Source organism: Zootoca vivipara, chromosome 16 (genome assembly GCF_963506605.1).
Source record: "Zootoca vivipara chromosome 16, rZooViv1.1, whole genome shotgun sequence".
Lineage (NCBI taxonomy): Eukaryota > Metazoa > Chordata > Lepidosauria > Squamata > Lacertidae > Zootoca > Zootoca vivipara.
Window position 1 is genome coordinate 38903610 of NC_083291.1, and position 23590 is coordinate 38927199.

The 23590-nt window shown below is 46.0% G+C and overlaps 1 protein-coding gene across 1 annotated transcript in view; it reads right to left on the reverse strand.

The window, feature by feature from the left end:
* BGN (biglycan) overlaps positions 1-22976 on the reverse strand; it is a 46605-nt gene extending 23629 nt beyond the window's left edge. The window contains exon 1 of the mRNA XM_035141001.2: positions 22587-22976. The gene's annotated coding sequence lies outside the window, so the exon portion shown is untranslated. The remainder of the gene's footprint in view (positions 1-22586) is intronic.
* Between the last annotated feature and the right edge of the window lie 614 nt (positions 22977-23590).

Genomic DNA, 23590 nt, shown 5'->3' on the forward strand with positions numbered 1-23590 from the left:
GCATCTGGCTCCCCCCCTCCCAGCTGATTATGTTTCTTTTTCATTTTGTTTTGTTTGCCAAAAAAAAAGGTACAAAAAGATACAGTTTCCCATTTTTTATGTCAAGATCTTTGACTCTTACTGTATAGGCAGCAGTGTATTCGGTCAAAGTCCAGGTCCCACAGTTCAGGAAGTTGGGGGCACCAAGAGTGGGGGAAGGGGGGCCTGTCCATAGTTACAGGTGCTCATTTTATTATTTTTCCTTCTAAAATGCACAACATTTTGTGCACAACAATTGTGCTTATTCTTAAGGAAGCATGTTTAGCAGGAGGGCAGCGGAAGCCAACCCCATTTTATTCACATAGCCATGATGGTAGTATGATTTAAGTGAATTTAAAATGCAAAAACTGCACATGCTCACAGTATTTTTTAAAAACAACCAGGGTTGCCATATTTCAAACAGTGGAAATCCGGACATATTTTCAAATGACAGTGGAGACGTTGAGTGCTTCCCTTCAGTACTGGAGACTAAGATGCAAGAAGTTCTTTCAGTGACGACGACCACCAATCTTAAAAGCCATGTTCATGGAGTATCTTTTCCAGACCTTGGTGATTACCAGATTTGGAGACTTCAAGCACAAGGTCATTAATTCTTCCCAGCCCAGGGTCCTAGATTTCACCAGGTGGAGCCTCCCTATTATTACTCTGTGTCGTGGACATGTCTGTGTGAATGCTGCAATTGTGCAGGGGTGCAGAAAAAGTAGAGTATGTGGTAGTTGGCAGACTAAGATTCCCAGCAGCCAACAGTGCCCCGCTTAACTCTTTGATCCTCACCATTGCAGTGAACACATTATGGGAAAAGAAGGAAGTTTGCAACATGATGTCAGGTGACTGGCAGGTTTGGCCCATGGATCCTTGGTCACCTTCAGATCTAGCTCTCATACCAAAAGTGATTCCTCACCTTTGTTTTAAGAACTGGTGGCAGGTTACTCATTTTCTTCCTCTGCTCCCATCCCCTTTTTCTTTTGTGTAGTGTCTTTTACATTGTAAGCTTGAAGGTAGGGACTCTCTTGTTTGTTATGTAAGCCACTGTGGGAAGTTTTTCAGCTGCAAAATGGGGTACAAGTGCTTTAAAGAAATAAACCCAGAAGTAAGTAGCAAAAGTGAGGAGGGAGATTTTGTCTCAGTCCCTGGATTCTTGTATAGTAAGAGAAAGCATGGTTTGCTCAGGGCTGCAATTCCCAGTTAGGGCCTCTGTCTGTCTCACGATGCTTCCTTTCCGACTGCTGAAGGGTCAGGAGCCAACAGTGGAGACCTAGCCAAAGGTACGCCTGGAAACAGCAAATCCTGAACCGGCGTCTGAAATTAGCAGAAAGTCTGAGCAAGGAGCTGTTACCTTTGGAGAGGAGGTTGTGCTAACACGCACTGTTCTGCTGATAGATCCCTTTTTTCCTTGGACAGATTGTGTTTCCTTTATGCAGAGTGTGTTTTTATTTTCTCCACCCCCCCTTAAAAATAATAATAACACTGTTTAAAGGTTTACAACATTACTACAGGTTCCAGAGACAGGGAATTTTCTGTACAGGGCAGGGCAATGCATGCCAGAGGCTCAAAGTTTCCTGGATGTCATACCCTCAAAGCTGGAAGCTCTTTTCCCTAAACCTAAATGTATGGGGAATTTGGGTTGTGAGATTGCTCTGTGCTTAAAGGGACTCTTTTCTTTACCTGGGCTGTGCCCTAACCCTTTTCTCCTAATCCTAAATCTAAACCTTGGCTCCCACAGAGAGTGACCAGCTGTGCAGGTTAGCAGATTTAAGGCACCTGCACCTTAACTCAAGGACGGGGAACTAGATGGTCCTCTTGCACACAGGCTTCATCATTTTGAGTTTTTAGAGGACAGTGTAACAGAATAATAATAATAATAATAATAATAATAATAATAATAATAATAATATTTTATAATTCATACCCCGCCCACTCTGGGCGGCTTACAACAGAAACATTAAAATACACTGATTTTAACACACTTCTGAAGAAGTGTGCATGCACACGAAAGGTCATACCAAAATAAAAACTTAGTTGGTCTTTAAGGTGCTACTGGAGGAATTTTTTTATTTTACTTCGACCCAGACCAACACAGCTACCTACCTGTAATTAAAATACACTAATTTCTTAAACATTAAAAGCCTCCCTAAACAGGGCTGCTGGTGCACCTTCCCATTCTAAGAAAATCTTCAAATCAGAGCAATATCCTCAGCTTCAAGACTGGGCAGAGATATGTGGCTATGTGCACTTTTTGTTTCTAGCAACCTTCACTAAACTGGCACTGTTTCCCATCAGCTGAAGTCCAAAAGATCTGGAGGGTACCACGTTAGTGAAAGGTGGTTTCCCATATTAAATATTGCTACTGCCGATATTTGGTGTCCCTAAATTATGCCTTCAGTTTTTCTTAGAACTGAAAACTCTTATTCTAGAAACAAAATGCCAATTGTCTCTTTTTTTGGTTTCTGGCTCAAACTCATGTCTATGCCAGGAAGGTAGATTATCCAAACTCTCAGCAGGTTTGGGACTGAGGCTACCATGAAGCAGGCTGCTTCAGGATTTAGGAGGATATATGATGGCAGGAAATGCTGTCTGAATGGTGTAGCACAGGCATCCCCAAACTGCAGCCCTCCAGATGTTTTGGCCTACAACCCCCATGATCCCTAGTTAACAGGACCAGTGGTTGGGGAAGATGGGAATTGTAGTCCAAAACATCTGGAGGGCCGAAGCTTGGGGATGCCTGGTGTAGCAAGACATTTGAAAGCAGTAGTTTGAACTTTAGGCTGGCAGGGTCTGGCTTGTTTTTTTTCCCCTGGGGCCCAAGGCCCAACAAATGGAGCAGAGGACAAAATTTCCCTATGGAGAAATGTGCTGGGTATTAAGAATTAAAGAAAATAGAACCTCTGAGCACATATGCAGGCCAGGAATTTGTGATCAGTATCAGAACCAAACTCACATCCTTCCACATCAAGTTCCACTCCTTTCCAACCAAGCATTCTTTTTCAATAATCAGTCTTTTTAACTGATATTGTTGGAAAATTGGAAGACAGAAATACTTGTCAATCTACTGCAAATCACCCAGAGTTCTGCCAGTAGATCCCAATCTGTGTTCTTGCCACCCCCGATTTAAAATGTTGGCTCTAGAATAGAGGGGGGGTGCCATTTGGGTTCTGCTTGGGCAGCAAAAAGTCTTGGTCAAGCACAGCTTTGATATTTTGCAGAACAGAATGGTTTGGCTGATCCATTCTTACAGCTTCTATGGAGTCAAAAGGTCTTTTGCCAAACTAGAATTTAAGAGCAAGCTGAAGGAAGTCTATAAACAGTATTGTTCCCTGGTACACCCCAACTAAATGTCAGCACAGCCTGAAAAATTATTTCATAGCTTTGCCAACAAATTCCCTTTGAGGAAAGCTTATACCCTCTTTTAGTTAACATAATCTGCTGTTTTAGATGGAAGATTTACCAACAGAATAATAGAATTGTAGAGTTGGAAGGAACCCTGAGTTTTATCTAGCCCAACTCCCTGCAATGCAGGAATCTCAGCAGAGAATCAGGAGGGCTGCAACTGCAGAACAGGATAAATCAAGTCGGTAATCACAGAATTATTTCATTGTCCTATTGGTAAGGATTATGAATAAATTCTTCCCCAAAGTGCTGGAGAAGTGAGAGTTTGGGTCCAATTTGCAGAAAATTGATTTTCTGTTTTCAAATAGAAACAGAAAATTGATTTTTCTGTTTTCAAGAGATTGTCAACAAAGTGGCTAATTTTGTGTTAGCCTTGATGAAACCAAAAGGAACATTTAACGGCTATACCTCTATCCTTGTTTATACTTTGGATCAATTATATTTTGGTTTGTGCAGTTATGGATCTGTTCAATTTTATCTCGCCTGCTTTATTTTAGTATGATTTCTGTCAAAACACCTTTCTAAATATAAAATATCACAGGAAACTGAGCAGCTTCCAAATTTAATGGATAATAATAATAATAATAATAATAATAATAATAATAATTTATTATTTATACCCCGCCCATCTGGCCGGGTTCCCCCAGCCACTCTGGGCGGCTTCGAACAAAACATTAAAATACAGAAATTCATCAAACATTAAAAGCTTCCCTAAATATATAACTCAGAATACAGGGTTTGGAGGCATGTGAAAACAGAGCTGATCTGAATGTACTTTGGGAAACATACGTATTTGGCTTGAACATGGGGATGGGGAACATCTTCTGTTCTGCCCTGTATTCGTTGCATGCAGCACGCTTCTGTTCTGTTACAGTTTGTCTTCCACCAAAAACTATGTTATTTGACTTGCTGTCTACTGTGCCAAAATAACTTAACTTATGATGCAATTTACATAATTGCATAAGTAACATTGTCATCACATTATTCTATCTCATTCATTTCAATGCAAAGAAAATGCAACACAAATGGGGAAGAAAACATATTCAGTTATTTATCATTTTCAGACCAAAGGCAACAAGAGCAGTGAATCCCAATTGTATTCGCTGGATTGATTTAGGTTCTGGACATAGGAGAAAAAAGTGAATGTTGGCAATTTCCACTCCCTTTTCTGTTCTTTTCAGAATTATCCCGCATCCCTACTGCCGGGCAACTCTTAACCGGCCCAAATGCTTGTTCTAATTACACATTGATGGTATCCAGACACTCCTCCTCTCTCATTTGTGCAAAGAAGGCATGCAGGGAGGGGGAAGGTCTTGCAAGGGCAGCAAAAGCAAATCCTGTCCTGTACTACCCGTGTGTCAGGAGGGGACCATGCACCCCTGTCTGCAAATTTAGCACACAGAAGCATATATTTGATCCCTTTATAAGAACCCTTCTGTTGACACTCATCATGAGCCCCACCTACCCTGCTCACCCGGTCCACTAAGGAGGGCCTTCGTGCATGCCCCAACTTGATCCATCTCCTCCTCAGTGATGTGCTCAGACATGGAAAGTTAACACTGCCACCTCCCATTCGCAGACATGTCTAGTACAAATTATTTCCCCATTATAACTCAGAGCTTTAAATAGTAGGCCAGCTACCTCATTTTTACTTGTAACTAGCTGTATCCAGCCATGCGTTGCTGTGGCTCATCCCTGTGACTCCCCCCACCCCATCCGACCCATGACCCATCCCGAACCCATCCTGCCCCCTCTGACCCAGGCAAGCCCCCACCTCCATTCAGCACAGTCTGCTGTTTCGCCCTTCCCTGCAAACCCGAGCTGAGCTGTTTTGGAGAGGGAAGCTTTTCTAGCTGCAGTACCAGTGGAGTCACCGCTAGAGGGCGATATTGTGCAACCTCTCGTGTTCCTGTTTTTCTGGTTTTTCCAAAAAACCATGTTTTTGTTTTTACCTGTGATAGGTGTGGTATCTGTATAATCAAAGTTTATACAAACACTAGCCTATTCTCAGGTGATGTTGTGTCCAAATTTCAACACAATCGGTCAAGCGGTTTCAGAGAAAAGTGGAATATAACAAACATGGGCAGCTTACATTTTTATGGTATATATATATAGATGGCATTGGCATATTAAAAGCAAGCAGGCATGCCAGATAAATTGTACACAGAATGACAAAGAAGATGTGGGTGGTGCTACCCTCAAAAGTGTCATCAAATGTCATATTTCAAAGGTCACGTGTACATGCATGAGATGTCTTGGGCTGCTTTTGGGGAAACTGTCACAGCTCTCAAAGTAATGTACCTTTGGAAATGCTATACACCAGAGGTGGAGAAGTTGTGTGGTCTTCCAGTTGTTGGACTACAACTTCCACCATCTATGACAGTTAGCCATGCTGATTGAGACTGCTGGGAGTTGGAGCCTAACAACATCTGGAGAGCCACAATTTCCCCATCCTCACAATACACAAATAAAGTGGCCACATTCAAACATCACAACAAACTAGAGTCAAGCCACTGTCATCAGCTTGTCCGCCGTTGCTAATTTTTTCATCACGGTTAATTGAAATAATGACCCATTTTTAAAATCTTTTGAAGAAAATCCAAGATTTCCCTGGAACACTATTTGAAAACTATTGTTCTAAGTTCTAAGTTTTCTAAGAAAAGTTGTTCTAAAACTAAGTTTGTGGGTTGGAAATTATGATGGCCCACTTTTTCTTGGATCAGCAGAAGCTGCAGAGGGGGTGAGCCTGTGTGCTAAAGACTCCCTTCTCCTGCTGGTAGACTTACTAGGTTGCTATTGGTGTCCTTCTTCCAGGGTTTGTGGCTGGTTGGATCAGTCAGGTACTAGGGCCTGACAGGACTGACCTGCCCCTGCCATTCCTCTCTGCCTCTGGGTGCAGTAAGAAGAAAAAAGGCACAAGCAGCATGTTCTAGCAGAGGGCAAGGTCCTTAGATGTTTTGCAGGCCCAGCAAAAAATTGTGAAGGCTCTCCCAATGAGCAGGGTGATCTGAAGCCTCACAGCACAATTGTCACCTCCTGCCCCTTAGAAACTCAAGCACACACTCAGCCTTTCGCTATTCCACACTTGGGATGAACAATTAGTCATAGGAAGGTTCTATTTGTAAGCTGGTTATTGTTTTGTTTTGCTGTTCAGAGCTGTTTTTGTTTGTTTGAAATTCATGGTATTTAATTCTTTGCATTTTGTTACAGGCTACCTCAATCTCTGCCGAAACATGCATGGAATTCCAGGGGTCCTGACCCTCAACCCGGGTGTGTGCTCCTTTTGAAAATTAAAGATGCGGTGGAGGCTGTTGTAGCTTTAAGAAATATGATTTATTCGCATATTTACACCTTCAGACTGCATGGAGGGAGTCTAGATCTTACAGCATGGTCATCTCGAGAGGGGCTTGTTCCCCACAGCACTGCAGCATCTCTCGCAGCCTGCCTTCAGCCAGCCTGCCAAGATGGTTCTGCCCTTTGTTCTCAGCTACTCCAAGGCTCCTGCCAAAGGCCCCCCAACTCTTCCTGTGACAACTCACCCTGTTATCCTGGCAACCTTCTGAATCCCCCGTCTCTGTTCACATCTCAGGACAGGGAAGGAGGACAATTTCCTGCATTGCCAATGGCCCTGTACTGGTTCTCAACGGCCAGAGCTTGCCAGGTCGTCTTCCTTAGGCTAGCCAAGGAATCCCTCTGCAGCTGGTATTTTCCCTTCATATCTCAGATAATCAAAATCCTAATATTTATTAATTTCTAAGGTTTAGGAGGGGCCCCCAAGACCTATAAGAATTTTATCATACACCATCTTGAGCACAGTTACAGGTAGGTAGCCGTGTTGGTCTGAGTCGAAGCAAAATAAAAAAAATCCTTCAGTAGCACCTTAAAGACCAACTAAGTTTTTATTTTGGTATGAGCTTTCGTGTGCATGCACACTTCGGTGTATCTGAAGAAGTGTGCATGCACACGAAAGCTCATACCAAAATAAAAACTTAGTTGGTCTTTAAGGTGCTACTGAAGGATTTTTTTCATCTTGAGCACAGTTCTCTTTGGTCAGTTGAATGGTGGGACGTGGTTGGCACTGTGGCCTAAACCACCGAGACTCTTGGGCTTGTCGGTCATAAGTTCAGCAGTTGGAATCCGTGCAACAGGGGGAGCTCCTGTTGCTTTGTCCCAGCTCCTACCAACCTAGCAGTTTGAAAGCATACCAGCATGAGTAGATAAATGCCATATTTACTCAAGTCATAAAAAGTATTTGCTAGCGAATGTAAGTGTGCCATCGAATCTAATGTGCACCTTTTCGCAACGTAATTTGGCCAAAAAAGGTGAGCATTAGATTTGAGTAAATACAGTAGGTACCACTGTAGTGGGAAGGTAAACAGCGTTTCCATGCGCTCTATCACTCGTCACAGTGTTCCATGTGCCAAAAGCAGTTTAGTCATGCTGGCCACATGACCCAGAAAAGCTGTCTGTGGAAAACAATGGCTCCCTCGGCCTGAAAAGCAGAGATGAGTGCCACACCCCATAGTTGAATTTGACTGGACTCAACCACCCAGGGGTCCTTTACCTTTACCTTTAGTTGAATGGCATGTTAGAAAAAGAGAACTTTAAAAGCCATGCTTTTTATTTATACACATAAGGATTTGAACATCTTAAGTGTGTGCACATACACACACCATGAGCCCACAATGTGTGGAGTGGCCATTAGATATGGATGAACCTTTAATCCCTTCCAGTTATGAATCTACAGTAAGCAGTGGAGGTGAGGGGCTTATATGTGAGTCGTCTGCCTTGGGAATTAAAATGTCTTGGGCCATCCCTATTCTCAGTTTATTTTTATTATTAATTTGTATCCTGCTTCTCCAAAATGGTTGGAGGTGACTTTCTAGAAGTTATAACTTTAGAAAGACGCCTTCTCTCTGTTAGCCTCCCTCGCTCGCCCACTTGTAATTTTGCAAAAGCGTGATGAGACTTAAGATTCAAACTGGTTGTGCTGAAGAGTGCCCCTCAGGATGTTGGGACTCAACATAATAGTATTTTGCACACCTGCAAATTCCTTTCCTTCTTTTACCTGGAAGGACCCACTATTCTTCTATGCTCTCAACAGCAGCCTGCCATGCAGCTCAAGTACGCTTCCCACCCCCACCCCCATTTTATCTTCATGCCGCGAAAGGTGGCTTGATTTTTTATTTCTTTTAAGTCATGCTACTGTTGTGGGCACAGGAGCAAGGCATGGGGGGAAAGGTGGCCACGCACTCAGCACAGCAAATTGTCTCTCTTGGAGCAGCCCAGAATTTGAATTATGGCCTTTCCTTGTAAGAAAAGAGCTGCTTCCAGTAAAAGCTGCTCTCCACACAGGCCACAGCCAACAATTACAGGAGGCTGGCGTCTCTGCCGAAGCGCTTCACATCCCTTCCAAATCCACAGCCCCCTCAGAGCCCACAATAGAAGCCTTTATATCCCAAGATCCGAATGTTTGCGATTACAGGCGGGGTCACACCCAGTTCTCCGTTCCAGTTTTGGAGCAGACGCCAGGATGGTGGAAAACTCTCCCTCCCTGGCATCTGGGTCCGCTCATGCAGCACTAGGCAGAGACAAAACACAAGCAGGACTGACCAGTGGAGTTTGGGAATGTGGGGGGGGGATACTAGGTGAGGGAGCAGGCTGGCCCAGATGCCTTGGTGACGGCAGCAGAAAACCCCAATGCCATCATCTCTCTTCCATTCATTAACATGGGGCAGGATTGGTCAGGAAGTTCTCCTATGCAAGCCTGACTGAAATGGGGAGTGTCATGACAGCATTATTTAGTTATTTGTACAGAGTTAGAAAACCTGTGCAGATATACTCAACTTGCATAATTTACACAAATCAAAGATTTCAGCTACAATTTGAGTCCACCAGTCAGGGCCATCCCTAGGCCCGGGCTGGGTGGCACAAGGCGCCAGGGTGCCTGACCATCAGGGGCGCCGAACGCTGGTTTCTGCCTCTGCGCCTCTCAGTTTTTGAGCGGCTTCAGGCAGCTCTCCAGAGGCACACGGGGAGCGCTGGCCTGGGGCCGCCTGAACAGCTGAGAGGCGCAGCGTGGCGGCCCCAGGCTTACGCTCCCCACGCGCCTCCGGAGCTTCGTGCGGGGAGCGGGAGCCTGGGGCTGCCTCCTCCGCGCCTCTCAGTTTTTGAGCGGCTTCAGGCTGCTCTCCGGAGGCGCGCAGGGAGCGCAAGCCTGGGGCTGCCTCCTCCGCGCCTCTCAACTCCTCACGTGCCCTTCCTGCCCGCCTCACTCACAGGGGGCGCCGGAAGGATCTTGGCACCAGGGCGCCAGATATGGTTAAGACGGCCCTGCCACCAGTAAACAAACACAAAAATTATGAATATGCTTGTTATTATTGTTAAGCATTTACTTGACACTTGAAAAATGCAGAGCACCCTTCGCCTGTTGTTACAACAGACCCAAGAAGTAGAAATTAATTAATATTCTTGTTTTACAGATAAGCAATTTAGTTATAGAGAAACTTACTTTTTGCCAGGGATCAGAGGTTGTGAAGGGAGTTGAGCAATGGCCTTAGTAGAGCTCAACTGAATGAATTGTTCTTCTTCTATTTAACCTACAAGGGGCTCACTTTGAACCATACAGCTATGATATCCTGTGGCTTCACTGTTGTGCACCAAATATGTTTCCTTTTAGAACAGGGGTAGGCAACCTAAGGCCCGTGTGCCGGATGCGGCCCAATCACCTTCTCAATCCGGCCCACAGATGATCCAGGAATCAGCGTGTTTTTACATGAGCTGAATGTGTCCTTTTATTTAAAATGCATCTCTGGGTTATTTGTGGGGCCTGCCTGGTCTTTTTACATGAGTGAAATGTGTGCTTTTATTTAAAATGCATCTCTGGGTTATTTGTGGGGCATAGGAATTCGTTCATTATTTTTTTCAAAATATAGTCCGGCCCACCACATGGTCTGAGGGACAGTGGACCGGCCCACGGCTGAAAAAGGTTGCTGACCCCTGTCTTAGAAGGTACCCAGATCTTGCCCTGAGCCAATGTGGCCTTTCTCTGCTAGGTTTGCAAAATGTGTTGCGGGGAGGGGCATTGACCTGCCCCAGTCCCTTTCACATTCCGAGGTGTTAACTTTTAAGCCCATTAAGATTTTATTGGCATACATATAACATGGTGCTTTTTTTTGCATGTTAAGCTGCTGTTAAAGGCACGGGAGCAGCCAAAATGTTGGATGCCTTTCTCCAAGCTAATACTCCCATCTGTCACCTCAGGTCTTTGCTGTAACGTAGATGTGTCTGCAGTCGAGACCACTGGCAGTAATTTGTGAAGTAAATGTCTGTGGCTTTCTCAGAATGCTACAAGCACTGAGCTGAAGATGCTGGCAAACAATTACTCATTTTTTTTTAGTCTTGGTCAGTTTTAGTCTTGGTTCGGAAAGACAAACTCAAGCTGTCCACTGTTAGCACTCATCCGTCCCAAGAGGCAACTGCTACATTAGCAACACCAAAGTGACCTCCCCGGGGACACAAGCATGGGCAGTGTGTATGGGGTGTTAGGGGAGGGGATAGTACCTCTGGTGGAGAACAGGTCATGCTCCTTCTGCTGTACAGTGGTACCTCTACTTACGAATAACTCTACTTACGAATGTTTCTACTTACGAATGGAGCTCCGTCCGCCATCTTGGATGTGGTTTAGATAGGATTTTTTTCTACTGACGAATTTTTAGATAGGGTTGCTTTGACTTACGAATTTTTACTCCCAATGCATTCCTACGGGATTCGACTTACAATTTTTTTCGACTTACAAATGTGCGTTCGGAACGCATTAAATTCGTAAGTAGAGGCACCACTGTAGTTTGTCCACCTTTAGTCCCCACTCTCACCTCAGCTCTCACCTGTGGTGCCTAGAAGCTGCCAGCATGTGACAGTGGCCAAATCCCAGGTGAGGATAGCCATACGAAGACAGCCTCCGGCAGATTGAGTCCAGGAGACCAATAGGGGGTCAAGAAGGCAGTTTCTATGCTGTGTACACACTATACAATTAAAGCGCATTTGATGCAGGGTTCCCCCCCCCCCCTGAAAAAACTCTGATTGACGTTTGCTCCAATTCTGCAGTAAACAGTGGGTTTTCCCAGGGGCAAGTGGAAGTATGGGTGGGGCCTTGCTTCTACAGTGGTGATGGGATGGTGTCCTCCACAGTGGGGTGGAGGGCCATCGCCTCGGGCACAGTTTTTTCGGGGGGGGGGGGGGTTGCCCCTTCATGACCAGTTGTGTCCTTGGCTCCCTCCAGCCGGAGGGCAGGTGAGAGGCATGCCCCCCTGGCCTATGAGCCCAGCACTGCTTTTTCGAGGGGCTTGGGCTGTTGCGTCTTTCTCACGGTGCCCTTTGACCTCTGCCTTGCCAACGCCTTGATCCTCGACCCTTGGACCTTTGCCTTGCTAACGCCTTGCTCCTTGACTCCCAGACCTTCACCTCTGCCTTGCTCCTTGACCCTGCGACTGTCTGCTGCTGGACCCTCAGCCCTGCACCTGTTCCTGCTTCTACACCACCATCTTGCCTCTGGTCCTGACGTCCTCAGCCAGGGCTTCAACCGCCCGCCGACTGGACCGTGACACTGGTCTTCCATTGCATTTGAGGCAACAGGTTGGCTTAGAGTGCAGAGGACTGGCCATGTGGCATGCTCAACTCTGCCTTCCAACAGAGGGGAACGGCTGGGGTGGAACAGCCAGGGGGTTGCCACGGCTACTCTGCCATCTGCTGCTTGAAATGGCCTCCTCGATCTGCCTTATGAGGTTGTGCAATTCACATCCCCACAGAGGCCTGGCTAGAGTCCAGGCCTGAGCACCTTTTGGAAGAGTCAGAAGCACTTCCTGCATTTTGAGGCTGGTTTTGGGGGGATCAGGGGCTTATGCTGACAGGTGATGGGAGACTTTCCAGGCATTTTGATGTGATTATATTTTATTCCGTCTTGTTGGGAGGTATGCTTTTGTTACCCACCAGGATGTGGTAAATAAGCTTTAAACCCAAACAAACTTCTAAAAAGACCGACTCCAGTTGGGACTGAAGCCAGTCTGCCTCTTATGCCCTCCAGCAACCTAATAATCCTAGAAATGTAGAACTTTGATCCAGGGCCAGGGCTTTTTTTCATCCGGAACACGTCGGAACTGTGTCCCAGCACCTCTCTCTATGCGACGCCTCTGGCAAGAAGCGTCTCCCTGGAGCGCAAAGAGGACATCCTCTATGGGCACTGGAGAGGGTCTTCTCGTGAGCCAAAGGTGCACCGAGGCTTTAATGAGGCTCTTCCCGGGCTAAAGCTTCCCCTGCCTCTGCTCTGTAAGATGCTGTGGCAAGTTACACCAGTAAAGGGTCCCCGGACGTTTGACGGTCTATTGACTCTATACCTCCCTCGCCTATTTCTTCCCTTTTGCTGCCACCAACCAGTATATCTGTGTACTGGTACACAATTGATTTGAACTCAGTCAGTTGATCAGTGAACAAAACAATTAAGTTTATTTATTGTGCAGATCTTACAAGCATCTAAATTCTTATTGGTTTCTCAGTTATGTTTACATTAAGCTTAACTGTTAGTCTTAGTTCTCCCCCTGATCTCCCTGACTGAAACTCTCTTCTTAACTCTTATAGATTCTGCCCCATCGCTCACCTCTAGCTTCTCTAACCCTCTATTTCAAAATCCTTTCTACCTCTCTCATCAAATCCACCTCAGCTCAACTCCTCTTATCTCCATCTAACTCTATTTATCTCCATCTAACTCCTCCTGTCTGCCTGCTTCTCCTTATATATCCCCTGCTTCTGCCTGGAGAGCTCCCATTGGCCGTTTACCTCCCTGGCAACTTAACTCTTTCTGGACCCACTAGAGGTGAAATGCCACAGATGCCCTGTCTCTCTGGCTTGTGCAAGTGAGCAGAAGGTACAGGGCACCTTGCAGGGCAGACATGCAGGGGGAAAGGGGGAAAGCTTCTATGCACATTAGCTTGTGTTGTTCATAGAGCAGCCCTCCTTCTTCCACTGGCCAGAAACTGGAGGGACAGGGCAGCGTTCCTGCACCTTTTTTTCTAGATAAAAAGCACTAGCCATAACAAAGCATAACAGAAATTAGGGCTCACCTGCCCCAGTCTGTTTTCAGTGCCAGAACTTTCAGCCCTGCAACTTATTTATTATTTTATTTATGGAATACATTGGCATCTTTTCTCTAAGGAGCTCAAGGCAGCATACATGGGTCTCCCTCCCTCCCATTTTATCCTCACAACCACTTGTGAAGATTAGGCTGAGGCAGTGACTAGTCCAAGGTCATCCAGGGAGCAAGCACATAACAAGGGAGGAGCGGTGGGGGCGGGGCGCCCTGGGCAGCACTCTGGCGGGGGGCAGCGCCCCCGGTCCCTCCACCGCCGACAGCTGCCACGGTGTGACCGCCATCGTGTAGACGACCCGATGTCGCGCTGGCAACCTGCTCAGTAGCACGCTCTGCTTCTTCCTGCTCGGGCAGAAGCGAGGGGCGGGCCGGAGAGGGACGTCAGCCGCTGACGCCCCTCCCTGGCCCGCCCCTCGCCTCCTCTGCCCAAGCAGGAAGAAGCAGAGCACGCCGGCCAAGCAGAGCAGTAGCACCAACCCGGACGAACTGTGCATGTGCGGACATGCGCAGTCCATCCAGGCTAACGCTGCTGCTCCCGCGGCAACTTGTAAGGCTGCCATGTGCGAAAAGCAGCACGGGTGGGACAGCCTTATGTTTGTAAGGTTGCTGCGGGAGCAGCAGTGCCAGCCTGGATGGACTGCGCATGCACACTAGGTCCTGGTGTGTGCTGTGCATCAGGACGCATGCGCGCTGCAGAGCGATGCTCTGCCCCCAGGGGGTGCCGCCCCAGGCAGCCAAGCGGCACCGTTCGCCACTGCCAGGGAGCAGTAGGGATTCCTATGTTCAAAAAGACTGATCTTTTGGAGGAAGCAGATTTATTGTGCAAGAGCACCCAATCAGCTATAACAGTGCCACGTGAACTTGCCAGTATGTGATTGCATCCTACCCAAAAATAGTCTGGAAGAGCCCTGGGTTCCCCAGTCCTAATCTGGCAATGCAGCTACTACATCACACTGCTCCAAGATGGGGCAGGAGGAAGTGGTTTCATGACATCACAGGCTCTAACCAATCAGGACAGCCCCCAGTTGGCTCATGCTGCAAGCATGCTCACTTGGTTTTCTCTGAACTCAGTCCTGAAGAGGAGAAAGTGCATGTGATACACTGTGCTTTGATGTGCTTCCACAGCACCCCCATTGTTCATCATATTTATATCATATTTGTATACACTCTGGAATGAGAGTGGGGCAGTGTTATCAGAGGAATTAGGTTCTGGGTAGGATATAACCACTGGCTGCAAGTAACTAGAAGTGAAGGAAAGGCACTCTACACATGCTCAGGGGCCACTCTGCTTATAGGGTTGCCAGACTCAATAGTGGACAGGACTTCTGTGCCTTTAATTGCCCTGCTCTCTTTTGAGTCTGGAAACCTTAAAGAGAAACCAGCAGACCCTTTGTTTAATTTCCAAGCAAAGGGTCTGCTGGTTTCTCTTTAAGGTTTCCAGACTCAAAAGAGAGCAGGGCAATTAAAGGCACAGAAGTCCTGTCCACTATTGAGTCTGGCAACCCTATCTGCTTATTTTTTTCAATATCACCTATCCCTGTTAGCCACAAAACTTTCCAGTTCTACCATCCACAGCACTCTGCAACTCTTAATTTATCTACCTTTTGCAGTGTTGCTTTTCTGCTCCCCAGTTTTTCTTCCCCAATCTGCTCAGTGTTTATTTTGGCCTTGAAATTTCCTGGGTGCTACCATTCAGCAGTTAAGGGTTTGAAGCAGCTGCATTCGTCTAGAAACTCCTTGCAATAACTCAGCTGGTCTGTGAATTAGCTAACAAACCATACTGTTGAGTATGTTGAGAATATACATTTGACATCCATAAAATCGAAGTGAAACCAAGTAAGATCTGAAACTTCTTTTCAGCCTTGATGACTGTCAATATAAAATTCTCCACATTTTTGCTTGCTTTACTTCTGACCTTAAAAGTAATATGGATGAATGTTAAAAGAATGTGCTGTGAAGAAATGTGAATTAAGTTTCTCTGACTTTTAACTTGGGCTAAGAGAGAGACCTAACTCACAGCCTGCAATCTAACCCCGTTAATTTTCCACGGCAGTGCCCTTTCACAGCTCCATTGCATTCCAGTGAGACTTGCTCTGCAGAACTTCTCAATGGGTTGTGCCCTCATGGTAAACCGACAAGCGGGTGACACATGGGAAGCCTGCAAACAGGACCCCAGCAAAAGCACACTCCCCTCCTGCGGTTTAAAGCAACTGGTACGCAGAACCGTATCGTCTCTGACCATGGAGGCACAGCATAACTCTCGTGGCAAGATTTAGATTTCTTGCCACAAAAAATTACTGAGCCAGCCCTGATCGTGCTCCTATCCTGGCACTTTTACAGTTACCCGAGATGTAACTGCACACAGCTCCCTCTGTGTTACAGCATTCTCCCAGGCGCTGGGATCCAGCCAGATTTTGCTGTTTATGAAACAAACGCAGGAGACCAGGCTTTCAGTCATCTGTACTACTTTCAGCTCACCAAACTGCACTCCCCTTTACCAAAGAGAGACATCAAAACTCCAGTCCTTACATTTGTCTCTAAACTGCGAGTAATTTGGCTTCTGTCCAAACATGTATCCATTTGGGGACGGGATTATATTTTTAACAGCAATGCCAACGAGAGGACATTGTGCAACATAAGCCTGCAATCAAGCAACCCTCTAGATCCCAAGAGCAGTTCTGAGTGATTCTGTCTACAATAGAGTCCCAAATATTCCAGCTTTCAATATTTTCAAAAGTAGGTTTCCAGCCCTCCTGGTTGGAAAGGTAGGAGGTGATGTCTAAAAGCTATCAAAGAAAGCCCAAGTCAAGTTTGCTATTTCAGATCTCCTGAATCAAATTTCTTTTATAAGGGGAGGAATCTAATTAATCAGAGTGCAGATAAATGTTTCATGATCACATAAATTTCAGATTTAAGAGCCAATAGCCACGTTTTCACACACAGCAAAACTAAGCCAAACTATGACCTAGGGCTTGTCCACACTTCAGCTTATCCTGCTCTTTACTGCTGAATCAGAGCAAATGTCAGATTGAAGTTTGCCTGATTCTGCAGTAAAGAGTAGGTTTTCTTGGGGCAATGGCAAATGGAAAACCTATTGGACATGCCTGGAAGGCACAGGGCAAGTGGGAAGCCACCCAGAGCTGTGCTTTCTAGGCACAGGGCAAACAAAGAGTGGGTGAGCCCTTAACGGAATGTGCTGGAGGAGCATAGCAAGCTAAGTAAGCCAAGGCTTGCTTAGCATGTCATCGGAGCTTCAGGTCACGGTTAAGCTCTTTCCTTGTTAACCACCATTTATAGCCAAGGCTTATTCTTGGCTGCAGACAATGCTTAAGGAACCTTGGTTTAGCTGCTGCGCTGCAAGCTCCCTGATGGGAGCCAGCATGTTTGAACATTTCCAGTAAACCATAGTTAGCCGTACTGTGCTACTGAACATTTCCAGTAAACCATAGTTAGCCGTACTGTGCTACTGAACATTTCCAGTAAACCATAGTTAGCCGTACTGTGCTACTGAACATTTCCAGTAAACCATAGTTAGCCGTACTGTGCTACTGAACATTTCCAGTAAACCATAGTTAGCCGTACTGTGCTACTGAACATTTCCAGTAAACCATAGTTAGCCGTACTGTGCTACTGAACATTTCCAGTAAACCATAGTTAGCCGTACTGTGCTACTGAACATTTCCAGTAAACCATAGTTAGCCGTACTGTGCTACTGAACATTTCCAGTAAACCATAGTTAGCCGTACTGTGCTACTGAACATTTCCAGTAAACCATAGTTAGCCGTACTGTGCTACATGAACCTGGCCACTGTGATGTAGCACAATGGGGAGTGACTGTAGGGCACATGTTTTGCATGTAGAAGGTGCTAGATTCATTTCCTGGTATCTCCAGTTTTAAAATGAACAGGAGATACTTCTGCTAGAGCTCTACTGGCGCTCTGACCATTTTCCACTTTACTATTTCACATTTTAACTTTTGGGCAATTTCTGCACACATTTGAGAAGATGCCATTATATACACTTTGGTGAACTGCTATAGCTCAAAGTGTACACTTTTATATACACTTTGAGCTATAGCAGTTCACCTTCCTAATCCACTACAAAGGAAGTGAGTACACTGCAATAAATAACAATGACTAAATTGTACTCTTGACAACAAATCTGCTTCCTGATCCTATAAGTACAATGGAAAGTAGTTTGATAGTGACATTGCATAACCTCCAATATTGTGAAAAATCAGTATGACTGCTCAGTATGGGGGGGGGGTTCAGTTTTGTTTGCCTTTTAAAAAGAAACTACCTAATCTGCATTTCTTGAAATGATAGGTGACCGACTCTGGGGTTGCGGCGCTCATCTCGTGTTATTGCCCAAAGGAGCCGATGTACAGCTTCCGGGTCATGTGGCCAGCATGACAAAGCCGCTTCTGGCAAACCAGAGCAGCGCACGGAAACACCATTTACCTTCCCACTGTAGCAGTACAGTACCTATTTATCTACTTGCACTTTGATGTGCTTTCGAACTGCTAGGTTGACAGGAGCAGGGACCAAGCAACGGGAGCTCACCCCTTCGCGGGGATTCAAACCGCCGACCTTCTGATTGGCAAGTCCTAGGCTCTGTGGTTTAACCCACAGCACCACCCGTGTCCCTACCTTCAAGCATTACTTAGCTGTTAATCCACTTTTCCCACATTCAAATTAGACCAAAGTTGTCCACACCCTCACATATTAAAATTGGTATATTTGAATTTGTATAGCCTTTCCCCTTTCATGCCAGTAGGCTTTCCCTTTTGTGTTTGTCCCTGTCTTCTAATTAGATTCTATTGTGCCAATTAAGTACCAAGAGGGCATGTACATAGGGAGCTGCAGATGTGCCCTGTTGTTGTTGGTTTTTATATACAGTGGTGCCTCGCTTAACAAACGCCCCGTAAGACAAAATTTTCGCTTAAAGAAAGGATTTTTCTAGCGGAGGTTGCCTCGCTAGACGAATTCGCTTTACGAAAAATTTGTCTAGCGAATTACGGTTTCCCATAGGAATGCATTGAAATTCAATTAATGCGTTCCTATGGGCAAAAAAAAATCAAAAAAATTCAATGCATTCCTATGGGATTCGCTAGACAAATTTTTCGTTATAAGAATAGACCCGTGGAACGAATTAAATTCGTCTAGCGAGGCACCACTGTATATATAAAAACCCACCCAAGAAGCAGGCAAAAGCACACAGCTGCAAATTTGCTTGTGCAATTTTCTGGTTTTGTGCAAATCTGATGGATCAAAATAAAATTATTCCTCCATTCAATAGCACCACTGAAATAGTTACAAGCACAGCCAAAAAAGAAATGAAAGCATTGAGGAAGGCGTGGGCGTGGAAAGGGGAATAGCAGAAAGTGACAATTGAGCCTTTCACCCCAAAAGCCTGGAAACAAATAATCTCCAACCCTAAGTGATGTGGTTTGGAGCCTGTTTTTCCCCAGTTTATTGGATTATCCCCATATCAGCTAAACCCCAATGTTCAGGTGGAAAGCATGAGAATGGTGTTGTCTGAGAGTAACAGCATGTGGACTGTGGGGTTCCTACAGGTATTCTGCCTCTTTGGGGGCAGGTGGAGAGTTGTGATGCTAATGAAAGCAGCCATCAAGGCACTGTCTCTGCTTTTAGGGGCAGTCACATACCAACAAATTCGGGTTGCACAATTACAGTTGATTGGGAGGTCTCATTCAATAAGCCTACTTCCCCAAAAGATCAAACATTTTGCAATATGAAAAGTGACAGGAAAATGCTGGGAAGTGTGGGGTAACATATGCTTTGATGCGACGTCATGTGACTTTCCCACAAACAAATCAAAATGGACGCTCTTTAAAAAGCAATGTTGTCTAATCTCCCTGCAGACAAATCAGGATGACGCTCAATCAGCAGGTTGTCTGAACCTGTGTGATAGAGATGGAAAGGGATTGCACACGTGGTATTGGTAGAACCCAGACAAAGCTTTCGCCAGCAGCGTGCCATATGTCTAAGGGAGGGTTAAGAAGCATTTGAGCTCAGCTCAGAGATGGGATGGTGTGGAGAGGTTGTTTCTGAATGCCATGTTCCGTGGCTGGGAGCAGCCTGTGGGTCTTGGTAATCTGTGGCTATGTGGAGCCAAGCTGGTGATTCTGTGGCAGGCAGTGTGCCATACCTGCCAGCTCAGCAGCCAGCGTGCCAATAAATCTCTGCACACTCCACAGGCAGGGGCTGGCACAAGGAGGTAGAGTTGATGAGCATGTGTGGGTTTTTCTCCCAGCCCTTCCTGCCCTAGCCTGCTGGACCTCCCCTCTCACATATGAAGTTAGGAACCATGCCTGCCTCTCATTTACATTGACTACTTAACCCTTTCCATTGCCTCCACCATGCCATGCAAAATTCTGACCTCCAGTGCCATTTTCCTTCGCTCGATGATAGCCACCAACTCTCTCATAATACCGTTTAGTTGGATGCCTCTCCCTATAGAGATAGTATAAGCCTTTGATAACCCAGCTTCCTCCTCTTTTTTGCATTTAGCATCTTCTCTTTTGCAGGACTCTTTGAAAGGATCAAGGAGGCTTTGCTGAAACCAGCTGGTTTTTGTGGTTTCCTATCCCCCTTGGGGCCTCCCCATATAATTGCTTCCAAGGGTGGGATTGGATGCTCCCGGAGACGTTGCAGGATTTGCTGTCCTGGTTTGCAAACATTTATGCTGGCTTTGAATGAAAAGCTCTTCCAGTCTGCTATGCTCATGTTTCATTCTCACTTTGGACAAACAAGCCAACCGAGTACCTTATGCCATCCATAACTAACAGCTTTGCTCAGATAAAAATAAAATAAAATAAATGCAATGCTGGCTTGCTAGGCCACAGGCACAGATTTCAGTGGGCACCAGATCCAATCTAACGAGGAACTTGAGGGTCTTTGAGGTTAGCAAACTGAGAAGAGGGGTGGGAATTGGGGGTGGGCTATAAATGCCGCAGGATTCTATCTCTAGCTAGGGGAGAGAGGTGGATTCCCCGTAGTCAACAACAAGGGAAATAGGAGAATGAAAGCTTCTAAAAGAGGAGGTAGCATCTAGTATGGGATGGGGAAATGGGGCACAGTACTGGGACAAAAGACAATGCAAAAAAACTGATAGGCGGTAGGTTCAGAATGGGCAGAACAAAAAGTACTTTTTTGCACAACCTCTGGTTAACATAAGGAATTTGCTTCCATGAGGTGTGGTGATGATGGCTCAGCCAGCTTTACAAGGGGGGTTAAACAAATGCATGATGTAGGGTACTAGTGGCAATGAGCCACAAGAGCTGAGTAAAACCTCCACATCCAGAGGCAACATACTTCTGAATATGAGATATGGACTTCATGTGGGATGTGGCTGACCACAGGATGCTAGATTAGATCCACCCAGTCTGAGCCAGCAGGAGTCGGTTTATGATGATCTTCTGTGATACTAGGTTGATGCTGAGGATGTCAATGAGGAGGGCTGTGTGTGTGCCACAATTCCATGGAGCAGAGGGATGGGGGGCTGGTGGCATTGAGCTTCCTAAGAATCTCTTGACCTTTGCTTCTCCTTTTTTTAACCCCAATATTTTTTAATTTGTGGTGGGCAGGAGTAGAAGTGCACCGAGCCATCTGTTAGGGACATGCACTCAATAAACATTTTCCTCTCTGCCCACTAGCAGGTTCAGGTTTCCTTGGGCACACGCGACATGCAACAAATTAATTAGGTGTACGCAGTCCACCAGCACCCCTGCTACAGTTCCCATGCTGCCAAATGCTGTGACCAAGAGCATTGCCCATTATCACCCAGTTAGCAGATTTACATTTGTCCTCCTGACAAAGATGTACCTAGGGACCCTAAGGAATATTCACAGGACTGGCACAGTTGCTGGCAAAAGATCCAAACACACACAAACACATACAGCCCTCCTTTATGACCTCCAAGGACCCTTCTGACTCTGCAACATTGCCCAACCCACTATTGTGTTCCTGCACCACCAGTGTTTCCTTCAGTGGGGCTTTGTGCAAGAGAACTCTCCAGTGGATTGGGCCCTGCATCTTGGATCTCATTCCACCAGCCTTAATGATGGGGAAATCCACTGTGTGAGGTTCCCCCCCATGCCTCATGGTGGCAGGACCCCCTCCGCATATCGAGCAAAGAGAAGACCGAAGGAACCACCCCTTCAAAGGAGTTTGGAGACCCTGGTAATGGTGCAAGAATAACAGGAGGCTTCAATGGATTGTTATGGCTGAGGTCAGAATGTGGCCCCAGCATCTATAAATTTTGCTACCAAGGAGAAGAAAGCCAGCAGCAACAGCCTGGGGACCCTGAAGATTGTTCGAGGGAGCGAGAGCAAAAACCAAGAAATCCCGTCTTGTTCCAGGGTTAGGCAGCTGCCAAGCAGATGAAAGTAACAAGCGGAAACCTGAGAACTACAGAGTTTAAGAGCAAGCTGTTAACAGCCCAATTCTCATCAGCTTGTGGGGAAGGGGAGCAGAATTGAGGGAAGTGGCAGCGACAGGCAGCAGATAAGAATTCCACTGTAGATAGATAGGCAGACAGATACACACAAACACGCTACAGTGGAATTCATATCTATATTAGTTAGAGGCTCAGGGCAGAGGGAGGGTGCCAAGTAGACTTCTCCCGTGGTTCTCCCAGGACTCCTGGATTCTGTTCCCCATCACTAGAAAGAAACTAGTACAGTATAAGGTTTTAGGGCTTTAGAGAGGGGTAAATGAAGTACAGTACAGTACAGTACCGTAATAGTAAATATGGTAAGGGTAGACTCAGAAGGCAACATTCCTAGGGGAGAATGGGATTTCATGAGTTAAGTTCTAATGGTTGGAGCAAGGGGTTCCTGGAAGTTAAGGTTTAGTTAGAGCAAGGGAGTCCAGAGCACAAGTTCATGGCTTTCATTCCCCTGACTGCAATCCCTGTGTGGTCCATTCATTAACTCAACCACCACAGGGACAGTCCATGTGAAAAAAACTTGATGCAGAATGAAAAGAAACGGTACCTTTGGGTCAGAATTTGGTCCTGGGTGTCGCAACCTGGGGCAGACTTTCTTCTCTAGCCAAATGCCTGCTTCCTTCTGCCTTTAAATCCCCTTCTTCTTCTTCTTTTTCCCTCTTTCCTGACTCTGTGGGTTTTGCTTTTTCTTCTTTGCTGCAGACGGGAGCTGTGTGTGTGTCAAGCCCTTCTCCCGGGGCTGGAGGAGACTGCGCTGCACTGGAGGAATGGAGAGGAGTTGACTTTCCTTGTAGGCAAGCTGGTTTCAATGAGGTACAGCGCTCTCTCTACGCACACAAACACTCCCTCCCCAAAAAATGACTTCAGGGGCTGAACCGTCATGTGGTTTCCATCAACCACCTGCCAAAAGGGTGGGGGGGGAATTAAAAGAGAGTGAAAACCACCCAGCCTCAAGGATGGAAGTTTTCAGCCGCCCCCTCCTCTTGTCCAAAATGGCAGGCTTTCTTGTCAGTTCTTATTTTCAGAGTAGCCACAGGAGTGAGTGGGCTAGGAGAGTGGTGAGGAAACAGAACTGACACCCCACCCCCCCTAAAAAATAATAATAATAATGGGGGCAGGGTAGGATTTGGTCACCAAACTCTGACTCTGTGGCGCCAGAGAGGATGGGCTTTTGTGTTGCTTTAAGGCCATGCAAAATATTTGTCTTCCCCTGAGTGGAAGAGACTGTCCAGCGATAAAGGTGAAAGGGAGGAAGCCATTTTGTTGGTAAGGAATTGGGCATATGCTGTTTTAGGCCTCTGAACAAACAATGGGCAGAAGGGAACACACGGTAAGACAAAGAGACGGGGAAACAAGATTGTGATACGAGGGGATAAAGGAGATCAATAAACATGGGGAGAAGGGGGAATGCTCTTCAGTGACATAGCCCGTGGATGAATGGCTTTAGAGGGAGACAGAGAGAAGGTGAGACAAGAATGGTTGGATCAGTTTGCAGAACTGTCTAATCCCAGAGATGGGAAATTTATGGCCTTCTAGATATTGTTGGACAGC